We start from the raw sequence: 27144 nt of genomic DNA, 5'->3' as shown, positions 1-27144 counted from the left end.
GGGAGTGCACGGGGCGGGGTGTAGCATCTGGCAGTGGTCGGGGGCTGCTTTCCCTCGGAGATCATGCTTGAGCTGGGAGCAGGAGGAGGAGTAGCAAACACAGCAAAAGGGAGACAGGCAGGGGGCCAAGGGACCTGCACACATGAAGACAGACAGCCTTGAGGTGGGCAGTGGCTTGGAGCCTCGGGGCAGTGGTCCGGAGACCAGTGCGCCTGGAGTGCAGGCAGTGCCGGAGGGGGAGAGTGATGTGGCCAGGTGAGCGTGTATATCATGCAAGATCTCAGAGGCCATGCGGAAGATTCTCGTGTTTTTCTTGAGATTGATGGAAATCCGTGGAAGGGGCTTGCGCAGGAGACTAGGAGCATAACACCATCAGAATTTCATTTCTGGAAGGTCACTTAAGGCCAGACGTGTGGGCAGCTCTATCGATGGGAAGTGAGTTAAATAAGCCACGGTGCAGGCTCCGCGGATACAGAGGAGAAAAGGGACCTCTGTTCTGTGTTCTCTGATTAGGATGTGGCTCAGGAGTAGCGTGTTAGGTGGCTATCCCGAGGAGCAGGGCAGTGTCGGAGAGGGAGGTAAAGTTACATCCTGGCATTAGAATTTCTACGTACTTACATAAAGATCTACCAGGATGAGGAAGAGGAGCGTATTGAAAGTTGCTGGACATCTAAGGCAGGCAAGGTGGACGGTGCAGGGGCAGGAGCCCCCATCTTCTGCAGGTGTGCTCTGCAATCTTGCTTTGACTGTTGAACCACGTGGCACATCGTTATTCAAAACTGGAATGAAAATCAGTTGAGCTAGGCTCTGTCAATGTGGTTGTACATCTGGGGGTAGGGCAAACATGCACGAGATGTGGGCCGTTGGCTATTGGTGGGAAACACCCACTTGATTTTGACCCCCATCTCAGATGCTTCTTACCTGATATTTCTATTTTAATCCATTATTGGACAAATAGCCCCAAACAGTAAGATCATCCTTCCTACTCTAACCAGGGTCTTTTTACTTCATTCATTGGAGTATTCAGTCTTTGACTATAATGTAAATTAAAAATGTGAAGTCTCAAAATTTTTTTTAAGATTTCATTTATTTATTTGAGAGGTAGAGTTACAGACAGTGAGAGGTAGAGACAGAGAGAGAGAGGTCTTTCCTCCCCTGGTTCACTCCCCAAATGGTCACAGCAGCCAAAGCTGGGCTGATCCGAAGCCAGGAGCTAGAGTTTCTTTCAGGTCTCCTTTGCGGGTGCAGGGGCCCAAGCACTTGGGCCATCTTCTACTGCTTTCCTAGGCCATAGCAGAGAGCTGGATTGGAAGAGGAGTAGCCGGGACTAGAATGGGCACCCATATGGGATGCTGATGTCACAGGTAGAGGATTAACCTACTGCACCACAGTTAACACTTACTTTGAATTGTGGTTGACGAGTTGCCCAGTTGGAGGGTAATAGTATGAAATCTTCATTGAGCATAGACTGCATGCCAGACATAGCACTTAGTTCTTGCAGCAGCTGACCAGTTGCCCTTTCGTAGACAAGGGAACTGAGGCACAGGAGATGAGGTGGTTCGTGCAGAGTCACCCTCATGGGTCACCCTGTGGAGGGCAGGGTGGGCTGTTAATGAATTTGATGGTTATTTTCTGAGTCCTGAGTCAGGTGCTGGGGAATTTGCTGATGACTGAGAAATGGTGTTTGCGGTTACAGAGTGCATTGTGTAAAGGGCCAGATGGACATGTCTGCATGTAACTGCCATACGGTGTGACAAGGGCTTGAAGCCAGAAGCCTGTGCAAGGGCCAAGTGTAACATAAAGGGATGGGAGGGAGGAGTCCGGGACTGGGACGGCACCCTGGGAGAAGAGGAGGTGCTTTGGAAGGGTCCTGTGCTGTGTGCAGGGCTTTGACAGGCAGGTGCAGAGTAGCCAACAACTTGAGAGGAGGGAGGAGCATCTGCAAAGGCGTGGAGGCTGCAGGCAGTGGTTGGGAACTGGAAACACAAGTGCTGGGGAGGTGATGTGGGGGAGGAGCTGAAGAGTGGGCGGGGCTAGACTCTGCAGGGCTGATGCTGGACTACGCTGGGCCTGGTGTGCCTTTGTGATGCTTTTGTGCTCAGCTCCAGAGATTCCCTCCTGACATAGCTGAGCGGAGAATGCATTTGTCTCTGAGTTCGGGGCTCAGTGGTGCAGATGACCTGTGTGGTCAGGGGAAACTTGGTCCCAGAGAGGACCAAGCTTGCAGTTAGGAAGTGCCCTGGTGCAAGGAAGACCAGGGAAGAGAGAGTGTCACAAGAGCCAGGAGGTGGTGGTGGTGGTGGTGGTGGGGGGGGCTCTTTGCAGGAGAAAGCCACCCCTGAGCTAGATTTTGGTGCATGAGGAGGAGTTGGGTGGGAGAAGAACTGGTGATGGAGTGAGAATTGAGCGCATGGGAGGGTCAAAGGCTTGAGGTCATGTGTGGATGTGAGACTGGCAGAGTGACTGGACATGGGACTGCAGAAAAAGGAGACCCTGGGAACTGAGCCCTGAAGCCCAAATAGGGAGTTTTCCAGATAAAGAAATAAGAGGACAAAGAGTGGCCACCTTGCGTGTTTTGAAACACTGGGGCACACAGGACCCTCTGTCCCTGCTGTGACTCAGCTCCAGGGAGCCCAGGAGTGGCTCGCCCTAGCACTTGCCCTCCACTGCCCCCATCCTGTGAGCACCGAGTTCTTCAATGCAGTCTGGGTGGGTGGCTGTCAGGTGTGATCACACTCACTGCCCGTGCTGACCGTTCTCTGCCAGGCAGGCGCGTCTCCCAGCACGGCCAGAGTCCGAGAAGCGAGCAGCCAGAATGTCGGGCCAGGTAAGAATAATTAAAACGGGATCAGGGTCCATCCTGTGGCGATGTCAGTTTTGGAGCTCCCAGCATGGAGGCCCCTGGCCATGGCTGAACTTGCTTCGGGAGGTCTGGCACTCTGCCGCCTCACCTGCCCTGGTCCAGCTCCCTCTAGCCACCTTGGAAGGCAGTGCTTTCACTGTTTGGCCTCTGTGTGCAGACGCAATGCTGTTGTCATTTCATTCACATGACCTCAAATTCTCAAGGCAACAGCCCTAGGAGGTAGGAAGGGGGAACTGAGGCTCCACAAGGCTCCGAGTCTTGCCCGTGCGTGGGCAGTAGGAGCCAAAGCCAAGGCTGGCCCTAGATTTTCGATTTGCTGTCAGTTGTGGATTTTCTGGGTTTGCTCAACACTGTTGTTTCCGAGTTGTGGGAGCAGCACTGGCCTTGTTCTCTGCTGTCGTGGACTGAGTGTGTGTACTCTTCCCATTCACACACTGTGAAGCCCTGAGCCCCAGTGGGGTTATAATTGGAAGGTCCCTTTGGGGCAGTTAGGGTCATCAGATGGGGTCATGAGGCTGGGGCTCCCATGAGGGGATTAGCGTTTTAATAAGAAGAGCAACAGAGACCAGGACTTGCTCCCTCTGTATCCTGGGAGAAGATAGTGAGCAGGCAGCAGTCCTGAAGCAGGAGGAGAGCCCTTACCAGGAACTCACTGCTGGTGTCTTGGTCTTGGACTTCTCAACCTCCGGAGCTCCGAGAAATAAAGCTCTCTTAAGCTATCCAGCCTATGACAATTTTTTGGGCCGCCTGATCTGACAAAACAACACGTATGCACCACACAGCATGCATCCACCCTCAGCATGCATCTTCCCCACAACGTGTTTCCTCTGCCTAACATGTATCCTCCCTCCAACATGCATCCTCCCACAACATGCATCCACCCCCAACATGCATCTATTCCCAACATGCATTCTCCACATAACATGCTTCCTCCCCCCACGCTGTATTCTCCCCACAACATGTATCCACCCCCAACACGCATCTTCCTCCTAACATGCATCCTCCCTCCAACATGCATGCACCTCATAACATGCATCCACTCTGCAACATACATCCACCCCCAACATGCATCCTCCCCCCAAAGTGTTTCCTCCGCCTAACACATATCCTCCCTCCAACATGCGTGCACCCCACAACATGTCTCCACTCCCAACATACATCCACCCCCAACGTGCATCCTCCCAATGTGTTTCCTCCGCCTAACACACATCCTCCCTCCAACATGCATGCACCCCACATGTTTCCACCCTACAACATACATCCACCCCCAACATGCATCCTCTCCACAACATATTTTCACCCCCAACACGCATCCACACAAATGTGTCCCCTGGTACAACATGCATCCCTGCTACAGTGTGTCCCTCCCATGACATGTCTCCACTGCTCCCAGCAGGCATCCTGTCCCTTCCAGGAAGCACTCGAATCCCCCTCTGGAGAGGTGCTTCTCCCCCACCAGGTGCATCTTGTTGATGCTGATCAGAGCTGACCATGTGACCAGGCAGGCCCATCAGAACTTTTTCCCAGGGCCTGGTCTCTCTGGTAGAATCTTCCCAGCCAACACGTTCCTCCTGGGGGTGCCCAGGAAGCAGGAAGGGAGTGTATTTTCTGCCACCTCATCCCAGTCTCGCTGCCAGGCCCGTTCTTCCAGCCTCCTGGTCTGCCGTCAGCTCCCTGAGGTCCAGTCACATCTCTTCTTGCTCGGGTTTGCCCCTGTTGCTTCTGTCGGTTGCAGTCAGAGGTGCTGGAAGACAGCCAGGCCTGCATCTGGGCACTTTAAGTGTCATTTGTTTTTAATCTCAGGTCCAGGTGTGTGGTGAGAAGATGTATGTATGCCTGCTGTGAGCCCGATGGGTGGGAAAAGTGCGGAACATTGAGTGTGTCCACACGGGATCCAGTACTGGGGATGGAGGGAGGCAGAAGCAAGGCACCAGCCTCAGTCCCTCCTCCAATAGGAGCTGGGTCAACAGGGGGTGCACAGGGCATGCAACGTGGCCTTGGCCTTCCAGTGTCCCCAGTGCAGTAGAAGAGATGTCCCACAGTGTGAATAAGAGTGTCAGGGTGAAGGTGACAAACTGATGGAGAGGCAAGGGCTCGGGAGAAACCCTGTTCACCAGATGTGGTAACTTGGACTCTTATCATGTGTTCTGCCTGGCTAAATGCTTTCTCTGCTTCCATAAAATAAGCCTTCATAATAACACTAGGAAGTAGCAACAACTATTTCTTCCAGGTTGCAGATGAGGAGACTGAAGCGTAGAGTTGTATGAAGGAACTTCCAAAAGTTCTTGGAAAATGGTGTTAAAAGATAAGCTAATTTTGTTAGACACATCTTGAAATTCATGCGTAGTTTTCTTCCTAATATGCATTTTTCATGACTGTTGGGAAGACCTCATATTTGCATGGATTTTGGAAGTTTTTGGCAGTAAAATGAACTTCATTTAAATCCATTTTTCATGGACTTTAAAATAATTTATTAGAGAGACAGAAATACAGTGATAGAAACAGAGAGACAGACAGAAGGAGAACTACCATCTGCTGGTTCACACATCAAATGCCCACGATGGCTAGGGATGGGCTGGGGCTGGAGCCAGGAACCCAGAATGCAGTCCAGGTCTCCCACATAGGTGGCAGCAACCCAATTATTTGAGCCATCACAGATGGCTGCCTGCCAGAGTCTGATGGGAAGTTGGATTCAGGAGCTGGACCCAGTGTTGAACCTGGGCACCCTGACCTGTGGCACTTGTGTCATGACCACTAGGCTAAGTCATCCCATTCTGCACGCACTTTCCATTACTGGCTTGCGGTTCCAGGGCTAGAACGTTGTCTAGCTGGGACCTAAATTCTCCCCTCTCTGGCTGCCAAGGTCATAGTTTTACAGGTGACATAGGAATGGAGGCTTTGAGCCAAGTTGGGGGAAGCAGGCTGAGATCATTCAGCCCAGTTAGACTACACACACCTCAGGCTGAAGGCATTAAAACAAGCTTTTAAAGCGTGTTCTGGATGTTGGAGCAGAGAGAAAAATTGTTCACATAATCCCTTCCCTCTGGTCCTCACTGAGGGGCCTCAGAAGCCCTTCAAGTCCTAGTCTCATAGTTAATGTAATGAATATCTTCCTGCAAACAAGGAATCTTCAAAGGGTTACTGCTTGCAGACCAACAGCCCTGACACACCATGTTTTTATCTGAACAAATTGCTGCTGATTTTTTTAATTTATTTTTTTGACAAGCAGAGTGGACAGTGAGAGAGAGAGGGACAGAGAGAAAGGTCTTCCTTTGCCGTTGGTTCACCCTCCAATGGCCGCCGTGGCTGGCGCACCGCGCTGACTCGAAGCCAGGAGCCAGGTGCTTCTCTTGGTCTCCCATGGGGTGCAGGGCCCAAGCACTTTGGCCATCCTCCACTGCACCCCCGGGCCACAGCAGAGAGCTGGCCTGGAAGAGGGGCAACCGGGACAGAATCTGGCGCCCCCACCAGGACTAGAATCCGGTGTGCCGGCGCTGCAGGAGGAGGATTAGCCTATTGAGCTGTGGTGCTGGCCGATAAGTGATTTCTTCTAATAGGTGCTTAGGCAGATTCACTCACCCTTTATATGGATAGATATGAATATATATGAATATATATATATGGATATGGATACATACATATGCCCATGGGAATATATGCCTGGATTTTTATGAATATCTGTGGATATATCCCATTCCCTTCTACGCTGGAGTGATCTGTATGTATCACTCAGCCCCTCTGAAGTGTGGGAAGGTTCTGCCTGTTCCTTTCTGTCACGGGGCCCGGAGAGGCTGGAAGAGTCTGAACCTGGGACCCGCTCGGACCTGTCTGTCTCAGATGGTTCAGTACCGCTCAGTCTTAGGGAAGGCTAGTGGCTGAGGTTTGCTTGAATTCTCGCCCGACGCCAGTCATCAGCAGAAGCCCCCAGAGTGCCTCCATGAACTAGGGCTTGTGGTAATCTGGGGGTTATAAAGAGACGAGGCCTCGTTCTGTTGGTAGAAATCTTCTGAGGATCCTTTTGACAACTTTTAGGGTGTTGAAGATGCTCATATGCTCTGAACAGTGGCTTCTCTCCCAGGGGCACATCCCAGGACTGTAAAGAGACCACTGTTCATGGGCACAGAGGAACATGCACGCAACTGTTATTGCAGTGTCTCTACAAAGCTCAGACCATGGAGATCCCATATCCAGGAAATCAGTCTCTGGAGTGGGGCTCAGTTGTCACTGTGTTTAAAAAAAAAAAAAAAAAGATTTATTTATTTGAAAGACAGGGTCACAGAGGGAGGGAATGAGGGAGGGAGGAAGGGATGGGAAGGGGAGGACAGACAGACAGACAGACATATGTTCCATTTTCTGGTTCACTCCCCAAATGGCCACACTGGCTAGGGCCGGGCCAGGCCAAAGCCGGCAACCTGGAACTCCATCCGGGTCTCCCATGGAGGTGACAGGAGCTCATCTGATTTCCCAGGAGCATTAGTAGACATTTGGACTAGAAATAGAGCAGCTGGGACTTGAACTGGCACTCATATGGGATGTTGACTTTGGCGGCGGCAGCTTAACCTGTTGTGCTACAACACTGGCCCTGTCACTGTGTTTTGAAACTCTTGGGTAATTCCAGTGTGCAGACTAGATTGGGAACCCCTGACCTAACTTTTCACTGTAAGGTGGGTAAACAGACTGTAGTAAGCTTATTTATGAGTTAACTTGCTTAATTAAAGTGAATGAATGACACCAAAAGACTCGTACGAGAATGTCTATGACAGCACTATTGATAACGGCCCCAAATTGGAAACAACCTAAACCTCCATCAAGAGTTCAGTAAATAAATTGCCTTGGAGTCATACAGTCGAATGTTCTGCAATGAGAACCAACAACTGTTTTACACGTGTGAATCTCACCAAACACAGCCTTGAGCAAAAGTCAGACATGAGACAAGAAGGTGTTCAGAGTGTGGGAGTTTATCTATGCAATGTTCTAGAAAACGGAGGCTGCAGCATTTTCTGTAAAGATTTTAAGGCTGTGAAGAGGTTGTTCTCTCTTGCCACTCACCTCTGCCAACTTAGTGCAGGAGCAGCCATGGAAGATACAGGAACGAGTGTGGCTGTGTTCTGATGAAACTTTGTTTCTATGACCAGGTGGCAGGCTGCGTGTGATGGTTTGCTGCTCCCCATTCAGGGTGGGCACCGTGAATGTGTGGTGGAGCCACCAGGACAACTGTCACCCTGGGTGGAGGGCAGTGAAGGGGAAGAAGCACGTGACAGCTCCAGAGACACAAAAATGAGTTTTCCTTCTTTTCTTTGGCTGCTGGTTAGTTGTTGTCTTTACTTCATGGAAATCATCATTCTGTGCATTTAGGAAGTGTACACTTTTCTGGATGAAGCTCTCCAGTGTTAACTTTACATTAGAAGTGGAAAATATTTCTGAAAATAGATGTATTTATTGTTTTAGTAAAATGTGACCCATTCATAAAATGTTCTATTTCTTCCAAAAAATTTGCAGATTAATACTACATGTCTGAAAGTGTTAATGTGCAAAAATGTAGGCTTTGGAAGCTATATTCAAATGTAAAACATACAAAAATATAGTGGGCTATTTGGGGACCATAAATAGGTTAAGATTTCTAGAGGAAACAAACCCTGAAGTTCAGCAGAGCAGATATGCTGTGGTGGGTTTGGGGAGGAAGATGGGATGGGAGGAGATGCTAGGGTTTGACGTAATATCATCAGATTTTATTCATGGAGTAAAGGGTGACTAAATGGGCTTTATCATGATATCCTATTTGTTCTCTGATGTATTTAAATATTCACTAATAATAGGAATAGGATAAGAAATGATACCTCTGTTTTCCAGGATGTATTTTTTTCAAGACTTATGTACTTATTTGAAAGGCAGAGTATAGAGGCAGAAGCAGAGAGAAAGAAATCTCCCATCTACTGGTTCACTCCCAAATGGTCACAATGGCTAGAGCTGGGTTGATCCAAAGACAGGAGCCAGGAGCTTCTTCCTGTTCTCCCACCTTGGGCCATTTTCCACTGCTTTCCCAGATGCATTAGCAGGGAGCTGGAATTGGAAGTAGAGCAGCTGGGACTCGAACTGGTGCCCACATGGGATGCCAGCACCACAAGCAGCGGCTTTACCTGCTATGCTACAGTGCCAGCCCCCAGGATGTATGTTGTGAACCCACGAGAGAAGGAGCTTCTATTTAATTCATTTATTTATTTCTAGAGCCTGATGCACAGTAGGTACTCATGAAATATTGATTGAGTACATGAATCAGATGTTCATGACCTGGGGCAGCTGGAGACTGATTAAAGACTAGGTTCAGTTTGGAAGCATGGTGGGCAATTGAAGAAAAGGGGAGTTGGCATCCGTCTAAAGACCCCACCTGGGATACAGACAGGAAGCCAGGCACTGCCCAGGTCCTTTGTGAGCCCTACCTGCAGAGGCACTGATTTTCCAGGCTGAATGGCAGTAGCAAAGCCTTGGGAGAAATATTTCAAGGCTGATGCCTGCTGTCCTTACTTGCCCTGTCCATCCTGACTGTGTCCAGGGAACACTGGGAGGATCCCTCCCCTGGCCTGCTCAGCAGGGCTGTCTAGTAAATTCTGAATCCCTTGTCAGTAGCCAGGAAGCTGAGCTGGCCCCTGACTACAGATGGGGAAGGAGGAGATGGGGGAGACGGAGGCTGTGTTGGAGAGGCAGGCGGAACCCCGCTCGACTCTTGGCGGGCTGCCCAGGCGTGAATGGGAGAGAGGTCTTCCCATGAAGCGTGAGTCAGCCTCTGAAGCTTGGGGAAGGGGCGGTAGCAACGGTGGCCTAATTTGGTGCATAGCTGGGGAAGGCAAACGTCTCCCAGGGCACCGGGGATGCTGTCATTTAAAAAATTCATGACTCTCCTTACTCACCGTGTGCTGTCGCCTGTATCATCGCTCTTTAGGAGCGCGAATACAAGGAGCCACGTGCCATGCCTGATTATTTTTATGATGGCCATTATTATGAATGCCATCCTTGTTATTGTTGCGGGTGAGTCTTTGATGCAATTAATCAGAGCAGCCCAGGTAAAGAAAATGGAGAAGGCTAATACATGGCAGAGCTCCTTGCCAGCTCAGTGTTCAGCTCAATTTTAGTGGTACCCGTGGGGTTGTTTCTATTTGATTTCTCTTTAGAGGATCGTTCATGGATCCTGGCCTGTTTTGCATTACATTTAGCCTACTTATTCCACAAAAACTTCTCCCGAGTGTTTATTCTATGCCAGACACTGTTCTAGAGGCTGGTGACTTGGTGATCGATACATTAGGTAAAGTCCCTGCTTTGTTGCAGGTGATGGCCTAGTGTGTGAGGATGCAGGGGCACGTGGAAGAAGCAAAAAAGAAGTGAATAGGAACGTTTCCGATAGTTTGAAGCACTAAGATTAAAATGGCAGAAGGATACACTGGCTAGAGTGTATCCTGGAAAGGCAGTGATTGGATTAGGACCTGAAAGAGGAGGATTGAAAGGGCAGAGGGGAGGAGAGGTCTAGCCAAGGAAACCTCGGGTGCAAAGGTCGTGAGGCAGGAAAGCAAGTTAGGGTAGTTCTACAAGCCAATAGGAAGCCCGTGTGGTTGGAACCACAGGTGAGCGGGGATGAGTGATTCATAATGGGGTGAGCAGTCGGGGAAGGACGGTGTCACAGAGACTCTCTGAGACTTCAGTGAGGAGTTTGGACTGCCGCCTGGTCAGCACTGTCCTGTAGAATTTTCTGGGGCAATGGAAGTGCTCATTGCGCGCTGTGTTGAATATGGTAGTCATCAACCACATGGGACTTTTGGGCAATTGACATGTAGCTAGTGCCGCTGAGAAACTGAATCCTTCATTGGAATCAGATTGGAATACCTACATGTAGCTGTAGGCTACCATATTGGATAGTGCAGTTGTCATTGACCAGGAACCAGTGAGGGGCTTGGAGCAATGGGCGATATGATTATTATTTTTGGAGAATGGATTTTGTTGGCAAGAATAGATGCAGGAATCCATGTAGGAGGCTGTTGTTACATCCCATTCATTTTCCCTGAAGAGCCTGGCAGCTGAGTTGTGTTCAAAGAAGGGTTTTCTTTCACTTTACTCCTTTTTTTTTTTTTTTCAAATTCCACTCTCTTTCCTAGAATGATATGGGATTATGGTACAGGGGGCCATCTGGACTGAGTGGATTCCTTAAGGAAATAAAAAGGAGGCATATGTATGTTACTCAGCTGGGCAGTCAATTCTAGTGCTCCTTGGAAAGTGGTTCTGACTTTTTTTTTTCCCAAATATTTTTTTGTTTACTTGAAGGGGGGAGTGGAGAGATAGAGAGATATCTTCCATCCACTGATTCACTCCCCAAAAGGCTGTAACAACCAGGTCTGGGCTAGGCAAAAGCCAGGGGCCTGGAACTCCATCCAGGACTCCCATGTGGTTGGCAGGGCCTGTGTACTTGGGCCATCTTCCATTGCTTTTCCAGGTGCATTAGCAGGGAGCTGGGTCAGAAGCACAGCTGCCAGCATTTGAACAAGTGCTCAGATGGGATGCTGGTGCTGCAGGTGGTGGCTTAACGTGCTGTACATGGTAAATGCTTCTTGACTCCCAGAAAGATGCAGGAGTCAGTTAGGTCCATTTGGGCCATTGCTGGGTGAGGAGGACATTTTGGTTTCAGAGTGGAGACTCGCTAGGTGACTACGCAGGAAAAGACTAACTCACTCCACACCTCACCTTTCCTCCTGCAGACCAAATGCACTTAATAAAACCTGAAATTGTTAAGGATAGTTGTCTTTTTTTGAGTGCTTGAGAGCTCAATGACATATGTGTATATAGCACCCTGAATCTTTGTAACCAGTCTACCTTTTAATGATCGATTCACATAAACATTTGAGATGACTAATATCCCTATTAAGATCCTGCAAGTAGGGATAGTACTGGTTTGGGTAAGATGGAAAGAGCCCTAGATTGGGACTTCTGAGGCCTGTGTTTTGATTTTAGATTTACTACATATTGACTGTATGACCCTGTTAAAGGCTCTTGCCTTGCCCACATACTATTTGGAGAGGATAAAGCATTCCTCAAGAGCCCTCTGGATTCTGTTGCCTATGGCATAAAAGCGTGCTTGCTCTCCTTATAATGCACAAGGACCCTCAGGGTGTCATTGGAAGTGGAGCTTGGGAGGGAAGTCCTAAGTGGAGGGTCTTCAGCAACTGTACAGCCAGGATTCCTTGGTGACAAGAGACACATTCTGGCTATCTGTAAGCGCCCCTTGAAGTTAGACATGTCCCCATGAGTTGACTGGGCCATCAGCTTTTGCTTAGGGTGCAGCCACACCCACCTTCTATGTGCCTGGTGTCTCAGTGGTGGACATTTGAGTAGGAGCCTTGGAGAGCCATGTCTGACTCCCTGCATTCTCATCTGATGGGCTGTATTCCTGACTCTCAGAAGGACAAGAACGAGGCAGTTCCAGGGCTCCTTGTAGAATGGCAGTGAATGGCAGTGAAAAACTACCTAGTTTCAGTCCTTCATTCACAAGCTCAAGATTCAAAGTCTGAGGGAAAAGCCCATGTTTGGACAACCTTGGGCCACTCCTTATGCAGGAGCAGGCAGGGCATCTTAACTAATAATTGCACTAAAGTTATATCCAGTGGAAGAGAGTTAGTTCCCTAAAGGAAATTGATGTTCTTACAAAAGAAGGGGACAAGGCCACCAGACAGCAAACATAACCAAATTCTGAAAACGTGATTGCGATGTACATATAAGCCATATGTCACACGTGATTTCCAATTCTAAGTGATATCTTTATTAATAAGAATATTCAGTTCAATTTGAAAATAATCTTAAACTTGGAATGATCTCCATCTGCGTCTCCATCTTTATCTAATCTACCTATATTTGTCTACACCTGTATTATCTGTAGCTGTGCTTATACCTATCTCTCTATAAACTTTCTGGGTTGCTTTGGAATAATCTGAGATTCTGACATTTGTATTTTGTTAATCTACATGTTCAAAAGTTCAGTTTATTCATTCATCAACCCAATAGATATCTGTTGAGTATTTATTGTGGCCAGACACTGTACTTATTGCTGTGAAGTTGTATAGGATGTATTGAATTGTATAAGATACATTCTCTGCTCTTGAGTAGTTTTTGGTTAAGTGTGTTTGTTATTTTTTATTGATAATTCCACTAAAAATGTGTCCAGTGGAAGAGAGGTAGCTCACACACAGCTCTTACCATCACATGAATGAATGGTTAAGGGGAGAGACTCAGAATATAGAGGTATTGCCTCTGTTACAGTAGTTGTGCTTATAGGTTTTCAGTGTTTATGGATTAACAGAAATATTTAAGTGACAATAAAAGGCATTCTGGCAGAAGTAACAGAGGCCAAAATACAGACATTCTGCACTGGGTTGATGTCATCAGGATTTGGTGAGGTTAGTGTAGGAATTTTGAGACGAGGGACAGGCAGGTGATGATGGATGATGACCCTGATACTTGGCGAGATTCTCAGTCATCCTCAAGGGACATGAAGTCACACTCAGTGACCTGAGTTATAAAGAAAGATAATAGCTTCATTTATGTGAACAGCTTTTGGGGCAATGAACACTAAAGCAATAGAAATTTCCAGTTAAACTTTAATTTATCAGCAAATTTGATGAGCCGGCGCATCCCGACTAATCAAAGTTTTACTGTGATTCTCAATTAGTTTCACTTGGCAACATGTTGGCCCCAATCTTCAGTTGTCTGCAAATCTTGCTTTGCCGTCCCCACTGATTGCTCTAGGAGGAGAAACTCATTAATTTTGTGTGGTCCTTCAGATTTTCTCCTGTCCTGTTGTGGCCGTTACCATGTGTGTGTCGACTTTACCTGGCAAGGTCTGAGATGGAGGGTCCCTTGCCAAATTATTGTTATTGTACTACCATCCCAACTGGATCACAGAGATTTGACAAGAAGCTTAATTCCTTTGGAGTTCAGTTGCCCTAGCCATTTAGACCAAAAATACTTTCCCCATTTTCAGAATCTCTGAATCATTCCAGGTGTGCTGGGGTGAGGACAGTGGAAGGTAACAGAGGGGCTCCAGGCAGGCGAGCGCTACAGTGGGAAATAGCCTAAATCGGGATTAAGAATCTGTCTGCCCTGTTTTCGGGTGTGGTGTAGTCTAGGCTATCGCCCTAAGTAGAGAAATGAAGCCACGTGGTGGAGACAGGCAGTTAGTTTGGGGACCTCGGAGAATGGCTGGAGGTAAGCCAGGGAAGGTTTCTAGAAAGAGGTGACATTTAAGATGATCCAAAAGAACATTGAGGGTTGCATAGTTTCATAGTAAGAGAACACGGTGAGCTGCATGGGCAGAAAAAGGGATCCGTGCAAGCAGGAAGCTCTGAAAGTTGGGCTTCACTCCCTGACTTGATTTCCACGGACGTGGGAGAGGAAACCTTTAAGAGCCTCTAGCTGACTCACTGCATTTTGTTCCCCATGTCTTAGGGTCTGGCAGTATTCCAGATAGGGGATGGGTTTCTGGGTGGATGCTGTTATAGCAGTCACTGGGGGTACATAAGTGAAAGGGATGACTCCTGCTTCCAGGGAATTCATGACAGTGGGAAGCGTTGGTGCCATGGAGAACACAGTCCAGCCTGGTAAGATCAGGTAAGGCTTCCTAGGAACTGACAGCCAAGCACAGCTGTGGAGAATGAGAGAGAGCCAATGGGTAAATAAGGGTGGGAGAGGAGGGGTAGGATCTTTGCAGAGGGCTGAGCAGGTGCAAAGACAGATGAGATAGAGAGCAAGAGTGAGAGAGAGCTTGGAAATGGGCCGACAACACAGCAACATGATGCTTCTCCAGAAAAATAAAATGGAAGCTTGCATTTGGCCCATATATTTCATCATAACCAAAAATGGCGCCATCGCCTTGGTACCAGGACCATTGGGCTGTTCACTGTTTATTCTGGAACGAACAAGTGTGACTTCTGTTTCCCCTTGAGAAAGACTTTCTCAGTGCCGCCAACTTCATCAAATGATCATTGCGGTTTACAAAGACAAGGAAGAGTACTGCTCTTGTTGATGTTGATGTTGATGGTAACTGACATCTGAGTACTATTTGAAGCCCTCAGAATTTAATTATGCTCCATGTAGATGGTACATAATTTGAAATACTAGGCAGTGAGTGTGTTACTAAACCCCAGACCAAGTGCCAAAAAGCCACCTCCATAAAACACCTATAAACAGTGATGAAAAACAACAGTATTTGTTTCCAGAGTAAGCTGCTTAATTTCTTTATTTCTTTATTTGACAGAGTTAGACAGTGAGGGAGAGAGACAGAGAGAAAGGTCTTCCTTCCATTGGTTCACCCCCAAAATGGCTGCTACGGCCAGAGCTATGCTGATCTGAAGCCAGGAGCCAGGTACTTCTTCCTGGTATCCCACGTGGGTGCAGGCGCCCAAGCACTTGGGCCGTCCTTCGCTGCCCTCCCGGGCCACAGCAGAGAGCTGGACTGGAAGAGGAGCAACCGGCCCTAGAACCTGGTGCCCATATGGGATGCCGGTGCTGCAGGCAGAGGATTAACCAAGTGAGCCACGGTGCTGGCCCCGCTGCTTAATTTCTAATGTGAGTGATGCTCTTGACAGTCCTGGAGGAGGAGTCTCTTTCCTTCAGCACCCTTGGGTGGGGAGACAGGTTGAGATCATTGTAGAATATTTGGCTTTTATGTTTAAGGGGGTGAGAAATTTTCTTAATTTTCTTTTCAATTTGTTTTCTTCCCATCAAAATGTAACAGAACCGTCTCATTAAAAAATGGGTTGGTGAGTGACGGGAGGAATGGATAGAAGGATGGATGTGTGTGGGAGGAAATACATCCAAGCATTAATTGTAGAATGTAGGTGGTGTGTGTGTCTTCACTGTTCTATTCTTTCACATTTTCCATATGTTGGAAACTTTCCATGATAAAATGTTAAGGAATAAAACAGGGAATCGTGGTGTCTTTGATTTATGGGATGGTTCTTGATCTGCTTTGAGGATCCTGGAACCTGACTACCAACTTTGACTCCTCTCCCCTCATGAATGCCACTCATAGTCACCAGGAACTGCAGATTCAACACTGCATTAAATCTTTTTTTTTCTTTCTAAAGACAAGAGTAACAGAGAGGGAGAGACAGAGATCTTCCATCTGCTGGTTCACTTCCCATATGGCCACATTGCCCAGCTCTGCTTCTTCCAAGTCTCCCAAGTGGGTAGCAGGGGCCCAAGGGCTTGGGCCATCTTCCACTGCTTTTTCCAGGCCATCAGCAGGAAGCTGGGTGGGAAGTGAGCAGCCAGGACACAGACTGGCGCCCATATGGGATGCTGGTATTACAGGTGGCTGCTTAACCTACTGCCAGTTCCAACATGAAATCTTCAGAGAGCACTGACTCCTTGGCTGTTCCGATAGCTCTCTTGTCATTCAGTTCTTGCCGGAGTTATAGCCACACCTCCTTCCTGATCATTGCCTGATCTCTTGCTGACAGATCTGCCATGCTGCTGCCAAGGAATCTTCTAGTTATTCCATAACCATCTTCTGAGCATTTATCATATGCGAGATATTGTGCTAGTACTAGATGTTTGCTCAGGTACGCAAAACTGGCTGATCACACTTTGATTCATAACACACTCCCGTTCTTCCATGCAGCACTTGCTTTTGTCTAGCTAATTATGTTTAATAGAGTTAATTATTTCTAATAATGTAATAGGCACCTGGGAGCCCAGACTCCAAAACAAAGCTGGAATATTGACAGTATGATGCATCTAACCATATGGTTTTCTACCTGGCTCATCATTTACTTGGTTTTCTTTTGATGTATTTGTTGTTTAATTATATTGCTAAATATGTATATTTCTCTTTTGGTTGCCTTTCATTTTGTGACGTGTATATTGTGTATCATGCCATATCTCATCTTTTGGAATTCCCTCCCTCCATCTCATCCTGCCTCACACTCATATCAGACAAGGCTGGTATCATCAAGGGACCACACTTTGAGTAGGGTCTATAGACTTTTAATTCTGTTTTTATGAGTGTAATTTCTCTTTAGATTTAGTTGCAGCTCTTCAAGGCCAGTGTCAAATTTGATGAGGGCATTCAATCACCTGCATCTCTGCATCTTCTACCAGCTCTTTTCTCTCTTTTAGATAATTTGTATAAAAATGTTTTCAATGTGAGACCTTCTATGGCAAATCTTTGAGGTCTTCAATGTCTGAAAATATTTTTATCATACCTTTATATTTTAATGACAGCTGAATTGGATATAACAGTTTAAGTTCTATTTTTCATTTAATTTTTTAACAATATTACTTGATGTATTCTTTTTTTCCCCTCAATATTATAATGTGAAGATGAAGAGATCAATGAAATACCTCAAACAAAATTCAAAAGATTAATCATAGGAGTACACAGAAGCAATCAGAAGCAAATCCACAAATTAAAGAAATCCACATATGACACAAATGAAAATTTTTCCATGAAATTGAGATTTTAAACAGAAATTATAAAGAAGAATTTGAAATAAAAATTCAGTAGATCAAATAAAAAATGTGGTGGAAAACCTTAACAACAGACTTTGTGGAGCAGAAGAAAGAATATCTAAGCTAGAAAACAAATATTTGGAAAATTTTCAGTCAGAGCAAAAAAAATTAGAAAAAAACAAAAAAGTGTTGGAGACATATGGGATATATCAAAAGACCCAACATATGGGTCTTTTTTTTTAACTTTTATTTAATGAATATAGATTTCCAAAGCACAGCTTATGGACTACATTGGCTCCCCCCCCATGACTTCCCTTCCACCCGCAACCCTCCCCTTTCCCGCTCTCTCTCCCCTTCCATTCTTATCAAGATTCATTTTCAATTTTCTTTATATACAGAAGATCAGTTTAGTATACATTAAGTAAAGATTTCAACAGTTTGCACCCACATAGAAATACAAAGTGAAAAATACTGTTTGAGTACTAGTTATAGCATTAAATCTCAATGTACAGCACATTAAGGACAGAGATCCCACATGAGGAGTAAGTGCACAGTGACTCCTGTTGTTGACTTAACAAATTGACACTCCTGTTTATGGCATCAGTAATCTCCCTATGCTCCAGTCATGAGTTTCCAAGGCTATGGAAGCCTTTTGAGTTCACTGACTCTTAACTTGATGTATTCTTAATTCTAGTACTGCTGATGAAAAACCCTTAGTGCTTTTTCCTTTGTAAGAATAGGATCTGCTCACTTTTACTAGAAGCTTACGGAATTTCTTCTTAGTTTTTGATAATTTTCTTTCATTTTCTATGGTGTGTCTAGATGTGCGTTTTCACTCATTTCTCCTCTTTGGAACTTTTGTAAATCCTGAGAAGTTGATATCTATTATTTCCTGAAATAACTACTCCTTCCTCCTTCTACTTTCATATCTGTTTATGGGAATCTGATTATTCTAATGTTAATGATTTTCTATCCTTCATGTCATTTAGCTTTTTTTTTGTCTATTTTTTGATTGTTTATTCTTCATTCTGAAAGATTTCCTGAATCTTCTAATGGATTATTCTTTAGCTGTATCCATTCTGTGTCCATTTATCCATCCATTGTGTTCTTTATTTCAGCCATTACATTTGAAATGTCTGATAGTGCAACTTGACTCTTTTTAATTTCTTCTACTTGTTTTACATTGTTAATGTCTTCCTTTATCTCTTTAATATATTTAATAAGGCAAAACGTTCAATTCCATTTGTTATAATATTTTTGTTTCTGTTGGAGTCTGTAGTGCACTGTGCTATTTTTCTCTTGGAGTGCTTGTATTCTCCAAGTGTCTTACTGTATTGGGTTGTGAGCTCCATATTACCCTGGAGGTATCAAGCTACTCTTATAGGCAGTGTAAATGGACTGTAGCCAGACTTCCAGATCAGCCCGAGTGAGCTTAGGGGCAGGAAGTAGATGAGCCCTGGGATAGAGAGCCCCAGATACCGGAGCCCACAGTCTGTCACTCCACACTCAGAGCCTTGCTCTTGCCCTGATTCTCTCGTGCCTGGCAGCACCTGGACCCCAGGGCTGAGTTGGGCTGTGGGGGCCGGCACTGCTTGCTCCAGGGCAGTGGTGGGAGTGCAAGGGCCAAACTCCTGCAGGCTCCCCTTCCAGCTTATCCTCGGAGCCACGCTGGGCTTTGCCTCGGCTCTGAGTCATCGCCCATGCATCCAAGAACAGCCCCCGGCCTCTCTAGCAGTCCCCACAGGGCTTCTGCTTTGCCACCAGGTCCTTCAAGGATGCACCTGGTGGAGGGAGGTGGCGGTCGAGCGAGCTCAACATGTTGCTCAGAAACGAGGCTGGCAATCTTGACTTTCACTCTGCTGGGTCTTTCTTGGGGCTGCATTGTGTCCCTGTCTCCCTCCATATACGTGTGGCATTGTCAGCCCCCAGAATGTCCCAGTGGGACGGTGTTTGGAGACAGAGTCTTTAAAAATGTAATGAAAGTAAAGTGAGGTCACATGGGTGGCTGCTGTCCTATAGGAAGCAGAGATGGAGACACAGAGACACGGACATTCACAGAAGGGAGAGAGTAGGGAGACTCAGCCCTCCACACACAAGAAGGGTGGCCTCAGAGGGAACCAGCCCCAAGGTAGCTTCATCTGCCAGCCCTGGAATAAGTTTCTGTTGTTTAAGACACTCAGTCTGTGGCACTTTTTTTTTTTTACTTTATTTAATGAATATAAATTTCCAAAGTACATCTTATGGATTACAATGGCTCCCCCCCCCCCATAACTTCCCTCCCACCCACAACCCTCCCCTCTCCCACTCCCTTTCCCCTTCCGTACACAAGGGAGAGGGAGGGAGGGAGGGAGGGAGGGAGAGAGAGAGAGAGAGAGAGAGAGATAGAGAGAGAGGAGAGTTCTATCTGCTAGTTCATTCCTGAAATGGCCAAAACAGCTGGGGCTGGGCCAAGCTGAAGCCAGGAGCCAGGAACTCCATGTGGGTCTCCTTCATGGGTGGCAGGGGCCCAGACACTTGGGCTGTCTTATGCTGCCTTCCCAGGCAAATTAGCAGGGGGCTGCATCAGAAGCGGAGCAGCCGCTCTGAATGGCATGCTGCATCACAGGTAGAGGCTTGACTTGCTAAGCCACAGTGCTGGCCCAGTCTCTGGTTCTTTGCTCTAGCAGCCTGGCAGGCTAACACAGTCTCTCTTTTGCAAGGGGGGCCTGCACAGACCCTCACCTGCTTAATACCTCTCAATGCTCCCCACCAGTTTCCAGACTACACTTAGACTTGTTGAGTGATTACTGTATGCCATGGACTGCCTTTAAAAATAAATTTTTTTTAAATTTTTTAATTTTTTTTATTTGATTTTTTTGACAGGCAGAGTGGACAGTGAGAGAGAGAGACAGAGAGAAAGGTCTTCCTTTACCGTTGGTTCATCCTCCAATGGCCGCCATGGCTGGCGCGCTGCAGCCGGCGCACCGCGCTGATCTGATGGCAGGAGCCAGGTGCTTCTCCTGGTCTCCCATGGGGTGCAGGGCCCAAGCACTTGGGCCATCCTCCACTGCACTCCCTGGCCACAGCAGAGAGCTGGACTGGAAGAGGGGCAACCGGGACAGAATCCGGCGCCCCGGCTGGGACTAGAACCCAGTGTGCTGGCGCCGCAAGGCGGAGGATTAGCCTATTGAGCCGTGGCGCCGGCCTTGCACTTCTTTCTGAGCACAGAAAGTCACTCATGGCTTGGCCCTTGCTTACCCTTTGAATATCACGTTCTGGTACACCCCTTCCCATCCTCTGCCTGACCATTTTACCCACTTCCCCAAAGCTCCTGAGCAGAGTATGCATTCTGCTTTCCTGACGTAGATCACGGCCGCTCAGCTGCGTAGACTGGGTTCACGCACCCTCCCCTAACTCGCTAGGCCAGACCAGGCGCCCTTTCTCTGCGGGACTGCAGACCCCTTGTTTCTTTCAACCACAGCTCTTCTTTGGCTGGTTGGCAGTGGTTCGTGTCAGTCCATTCTAGACATAGTGAGCTCTTCAGGACAGGTATAGACTCTTGATCTCTGATGCCTGGTGACTGGCAAGAATGAGATACAGGTAACCCATCAAGAAACACTGTACAAATAAATGAAGTCTGGATAGGCACCTACCATGTTCCCTCCTCATACACCCACTTTATAGAGAAGTTGCCGGCTCAGGGACTACCTGCTGCAATTAAGAAAGATGATATCTTGCCTATCATTGTAAATGAAGAGAAGTCTATCAGATTCTTTCATTTGAGAATTGATACACTCTTGTTGGGTGACACTGGATACCACTGAATGTAATTATGGATAAGGATGGGTTCAAGTTTCTCCTCCTGGTACTTTCCTCTGGGTGCCAATTAGAACCAAGTTTGGGGTAGCTTTTTTCTACTGTGCAAATCTCCTGAGATAGGAAACACTAGCCTGCAGAGATCAGCATTCAAAACACTATAGACCTCGAGGCAGAAGCTGAGACAGCACGTGCGGCTGGTGGGAAGAGGTCGTGGTTGGGAGGCCGTGTTTTGAATCTGAATTTTGCAACTTTCATGCTGTGGGAGCTTGGAAAATTTCTTTAACCTCTTGAAGCATCAATTTCCCTGTCTGAGAAATGTTTGTACCTCAGAGAGGTTCTTTGTGGTGAACTGTGAGATGATGCAGGGAAAGCATTCACACAGGAGGGCTCTCAGAAGCACGTTTTAAACTACAGAGTCGGAGAGGAGAGAGCTTGGTTTTAACTTTCTAGTTATTCACCCTTTCAGGTCTGGCCTCTACCCCTGATTCTTCCAACTCAAGTTCTCTTTAGCTCACACCTGTTTGAATGGGTTTCTGTTGCTTGAATTCAAATGGCCTGTGATTGAGATAATTAGTGTCTCTTGACTCCTGCCCTTGGCTCTTGTTCATGGCTCCCATATTGGAGCCCATTCTCTCTGGCTGTTGATTGTTCTTTTTTGAAAATTCAAATACTTGATAATTAACACTGTTTTCAGAATGGAGTCCATCTGGGACTCTACACATGTGACTCAGCCTTCTTGTATTCCTGGTTTCTGCTAGCCCAGGGCCCCTGGCCTTCCTACCAATATTCCCTCGTCACTCCATTGCCAAAACACTGATTCCCATCTCTTTAAGCTTTCTCAATATTGGCGCCTCTGGCATCAAGGAAATGAACAGAAGTACTGAGCGGCAGAAAGAAATGAAGGGCACATTCAGGATCTGCCATGGTAAAAATTGAAGCCCTGTAATGTATTCAGTCATCTTCCTTGTAGAGGCGTTTCCATTACATCTCAGCTGTCTTTTATTTTGTCCCCAAATATGAGCTCAATTTGCTGAAGTTCTGGTGACAAATTCTCCCTTATTTGCTGGTTGCCGTATGAGTAGGGCTGAAGATGAATGCCCAAGTGACTTGGCCGCGTCTCCTTGTTTCTACAGAAGTGGAAGATAGGGTACTCTCCCTGGGTTAGAGCCATGTCTAGTTCATCGGCTCTTGTAAACAGTCCTGAGGTCATCTTCAGAATATCAGAAAAGATACCTTTTCTCCTGAGACGGGAAGGAAGTGGCTTGGGGGTATTTAAATCCTGGATTCTGGCAAGTGCTCCTGGTGGGCCCCTACTAGTACATTGTCTGGATTGCCCCTGATTTCTATGATGGCTTCCGTGGTCTTTGCCTTTTGTCATTTGCTGCTGCAACTCTCGTTTGGGGAATCCTCTGGATTGCTGGAGCCAACCTACCTGGGAGTGCATGGGCCCTGCAGCGCCTGACTGTGCGGGCCTATGAGAGTCCAGCTCTCTGGACTCCGGCTGTTCCAAACTCTGAAGCACAGCTCTCCCTCCACAGCTCCCAGGGGTCCACATGAGGCTGGGATGGGCCCTCAACTCTCCCCTTCCTTGTCCTGCTTCTCTCACCACTTCAGTGACTCCTGGGTGTGCTTCCTGCGTGATATGTTGCTCATTCCATGACCTGCCTGTGGATTCTCATCTTGGATCTGCTTCTGGGTCATGTTTGTAGTGGAAGGGAGTGGTGGTGTTTGTACATATTTCAAAGCATCTTGGTTAAATATATACAATTTTTATTCATTGATTAAATAAATAAATGAATAAAAGGAGGTGGTATTGGGTTGAAGTGGGTGTTGGAAAGAATATAAGATCTGGAATCTGGTGGACCTGATATTGGAATTTCACTGTTTCTGTCTACCCTGGAATCCTTTTCCAAGTTTCTTACATTGTTTAGACCTGGCTTGTGCATCTGTAAAATGGGAAGATGCTGGCATTCTTGAAAAGTGTTGCGATGTTGGCCACATCGCACGTTCTATTTGGAATTGAAGGGGTTAAGAATAGAGGCAAAGAGATCACTTAGAAGTGAACCTAACAGGAGAAATGTGGCGCTCACGAGCAGGTGCCCCATTCTAAGAAGTGCTGTGGTCATCATTTGCATGAAGGGTACCTTGAGGAAACAGTGGAAAAGTGGAGTTGCAAGGTAAGTGGAGGGGGTTGTTTGGCCTAGCAGTTAAGACACCTGTGTCCCACAGTGGAATAGCTGGGCCTGATGGCTCATTCCAGTTCCAGCTCCCGACTCCAGCTTCCTGCTGATGCACACTGTAGGAGGCAGCAGGTGATGGCTCAAGTAATTGGGTCTCTGCCACACATGTGGGAAGCCTGGACTGAGTTCCAGACTCCTGGTTTTGACCCCAACTAGGGTCTGGCTGGCATTTGAGAGGTGAACCAGCAGATGAGAGCCTTCTCTGTCTCTCTGCCTCTGAGATAGATAAATAAATACAAATTTTTAAAAGAGAAAAGTTTATTTTAGTACAAAAAATTTTGAAATTCATGTTTTTTTTTTCCCAATACACATGATTCTAAAGACCTCTCACATTTCCTTCCTAACTCAAGGTTGAGGCTGAAATGCAGCAGGGGTTGTGAACAAAGCCACTCCCCCACCTAGGTCTCCTCCAGTCCCACTATTACCATATTTGTGATCCCTAATCTTTGACTGTCTTAAGCTTTGGCTTCCAACAGCCAGCTCCAGCAATGCTTTGGCAGAGCACCTGTCTGAGTGATTGGTCCGTAGCTGCACTAGATTGCTAAATATTTGTCTAACACCCCTTCAAGCAGCCACACCCAGGGTTACAGAGCAGCCTGTACGTGTATGTGTTTGTGCTTGGAGCTGAGAATAGGGGGTGGCCTGGCTCAAATTCACCATGTACTGACGGCACAGCTCCCAGACATCACAATATTCCCCTTGTGCAACAAAACCTTCAAACACTTTTTTCTGTCTGAGTGTCCACACTCATGCCAGGGAAAAGAAACGGCCTCTGTTGGAGATCACTACAAGAACATGGGTCTTTCAGCTTGAGGATCACCCACAATGGGCTGAGGGAGCCTCTGAGCATGCAGGTGTTCTGGGGGAGCAGTCTCAGAGAAAACACCTGTCCCTTGTCTGCTCCGCCAGGTGAGGCCAGGCAAGAGTGTGCGCAGGTATCCATTCCTTGTTCATCCTCAGAGAATCCTGCTCTGCCCTTGGCTGTTTCCTAATCATCTTTTCCTCTTGTTAAAAGTCTGACTGCCTGCCTTCCTCTCTCCTCCCTCCTCTTTTTCCTACTTTCTTCCTATTTTCATGTGTGTGCATGTGTGTGTGTGTTTATGTGTAGAGGGGAGATAAAGAGAGTAATTTGGACTTAGGTTTCCACTTAGTAGAAGAATGAGTTACTCTTTAAAGTCTTGAGTCTCGTGTTTTCTGAGTAGGTAGTTGACACAATGGAAGTGTCCATCCTGACTGACACAGTGGAAGTCTGATCCCCGAGAATATTTTCCTTTGGAGCTATGTGGTGAGACTGAGAGGGACTCCAGGCGCAGTGAGGTCATGAGCTCTGAGGTCTTCCCAGAAGAGATCCTGGAGGGAAGAGCTTACTCCCACCCCCTCCTGGCCCACAGAATCAGACTGTCTTTGAAGATTCACACATCTGGTCACCCAGATTACACCAGGTACCAGCTATGGTTCTAGGGTTTTCTCTTAGTTCTGACTAGCACTCAGCAAAAGAGAAGCACTAGTATTATCTCTGATTTATAGACGAAAATACTGTGATTTAGAGAGGGAAAGGAAACTCTCCAGGTTCCCTTGGCTTGCAAGATCTGGAGTTAAAGCCAGATAGTGTCACTTTAGGACCCCAGTGCTTGGCCAAGTGCTTCCTCTTCTCGTTGGGTGTGATCACTCTTGGATGAACTGCATCTGCCTCCTTCCACATCTGCCTTTGCCGCTCAGTTCTGAGCAACTTCAGGTCAAGGGACTTTTTCCTGCTCAACTCCTATTCCCAGCTCCTCTCCAGGACCTGGCATAGGTCCTGGAGGAGAGAAGAGGGAACTGTAGTTGGAAGCTCCACGCTGAGTCCTGGAACATCCAGGAAGCCTTCATGGGGCTAAACAGTGGCTGTCTTTCATCCTTTCTGCGTCTGTCCTCTGACCCAGACCATATGTAAAGTTTCGAAAGGACTCATTCTCAGAGGAGGATTCTGATTTTGTATTTGGAGTGACTTAAAAACCCAGAGCTGCCATTTTGTCAAGTACTTACTCGATGGTGTGAGGAACCAGGCTTCACATCTGACATCTGGGAGGTTCTGTCATCCACCTCGTGTAGATGCAGAAATGGGGCTTTGATCCAGGGAGTAAGTAACTTGCTGCCGCGTAGTGGAGCCAGAATTCACCTGTAGGGGGCAGTGTGCAGTGTTCTCATTCCTAGACACTATACAGTATTTGGTTTCTCTAAACACATCCATGTCAGAGACCCAAGGAGGAAAATGGACTCACAGAGGAAGACCACAAGAAGCCAGGTCCCCATGTTCTTTCTTTACCTCCAACTGGCAACACTCACAGTCCTGGCTCTCCTGGCTCCAGTCCGGGTCGTCCACAGCATGCACAGGACCATTTTCAGGTCAGCTGTCCCAGGCCTCTAGGAAGCCCCTTCATTGGGAAATCTGACCTGTCAGGTAGGTGAACTGTTCATAGCTGTTGACTTACTAATTCTCCTCACTTGAAGTTCTCTCACCCTTCTCTCCAGTTCCAATAACTTTCCCCCACTGGTCTTCCCCTTTTGCCAGGTGGATTTTTCAGCCCTGTCTTAGTTCTGCTACTAACAGAGTTCTTTCCAGTGCCAAAGCCTCAGCCATCAGCAATCATTCGTTCTTAGAAAGGCTCTCTCCTCAGAGAAAGCAGACAAGCTCCTTCTGGCTTGGTATTTTATATACATTTTTTCTTTTAAAGAAAAAAATTAATTGAAAGCTGATCCCTGTTAGTAAGAACTATCCATTAACTGAATGTTTCTGACCTACCTGGCTCCTGGCTAAGCATTCCACATGCGGTACCCCATGCACTCCTTGTCCTGTTTATAGCAGGCACAAAGCTACACTTAATTTGTAGTAGTCGGTGACTGGGGGGCTAAGAGTGTGTAAGAGCTACAGAGTGGCACTGCTGGAATGTAAAGCCATGTTTTCCAGTCTAGAAATCCATTTGCTGGGCTTTCTAGACCCAATGGATGCTTTAAAAAGCGAATTGAAAACTACTTTTTATACTAATATCTAGAGATAATTGCAATGGGCATTTGCTGTTTTCTGAGAATGCCTGGCTGCTTAAAGAATTTTACTCTTTGCTGTATCACATACCACTTTATGAAGATTAGGTCTCCATGCCATTAAATACTTGTTAAAACCAACATGTTCAATGAATACATAATATTCCATCATATTGACAGATCATAAATTATTTAGCCGCTTTGTTATACTTGGGTACTTCTTGGTTTAAAAGTTTTTACTCTCAGATCAGTCTTTCTCACTGTAGGTTTTGGCAGCCACGGCACACGTGGCAGCATCTGAAGATAATTTTGATGGTGGTAACTGGGGGGTAGATAGGGTTAAGAACAAGGTCCCGCCCTCGGCAGGAAGTACTTCCCTGGGTGGACACCTGTGAAGTGCCTTTTCTTCTGGTCTTTTGGGTCTCTGCCACAGAAGGGAGCTGACAAAGGGGACTTCACTATTTGGAAAGCGACGCAGTAAGATACCCGTGTGGTACCACCTCTGCAGGTCTGAGGCCTGTCATCCTTAGAAGTCGATCTGTGGCCAGTGTGGCTACCCTGCCAGGCACAAGATCAAGTGTGACTGGCGTGCCAAGGCCCGAGAACAAAATACTACTGGGACTGCTTGTATGAGGCTACTAAGAAAATTGTATACCGCAGAGTCAGGCACGGATTCCGTGAAAAAGAACGACACCTAAATCCGGGAGGGCAACTGATGCGGGATTCAGTTCATCTTGA

General features: G+C 46.9%; 1 protein-coding gene and 1 pseudogene across 7 annotated transcripts in view; both read left to right on the top strand.

Moving 5' to 3' along the window:
* The window catches only part of SHISA9 (shisa family member 9), a 346359-nt gene that overhangs the window by 61914 nt on the left and 257301 nt on the right, over nt 1-27144 (top strand). The window lies entirely within an intron of this gene.
* LOC127491479 (large ribosomal subunit protein eL37-like) lies at nt 143-27144 on the top strand (annotated as a pseudogene).

The sequence above is a fragment of the Oryctolagus cuniculus genome, chromosome 19, assembly GCF_051225735.1.
Source record: "Oryctolagus cuniculus isolate XC-2025 breed Fujian yellow rabbit chromosome 19, ASM5122573v1, whole genome shotgun sequence".
NCBI classification, from domain to species: Eukaryota; Metazoa; Chordata; class Mammalia; order Lagomorpha; family Leporidae; genus Oryctolagus; species Oryctolagus cuniculus.
The sequence above is the reverse complement of the archived record's forward strand: the minus strand, read 5'-3'. Positions and strand labels throughout refer to the sequence as shown.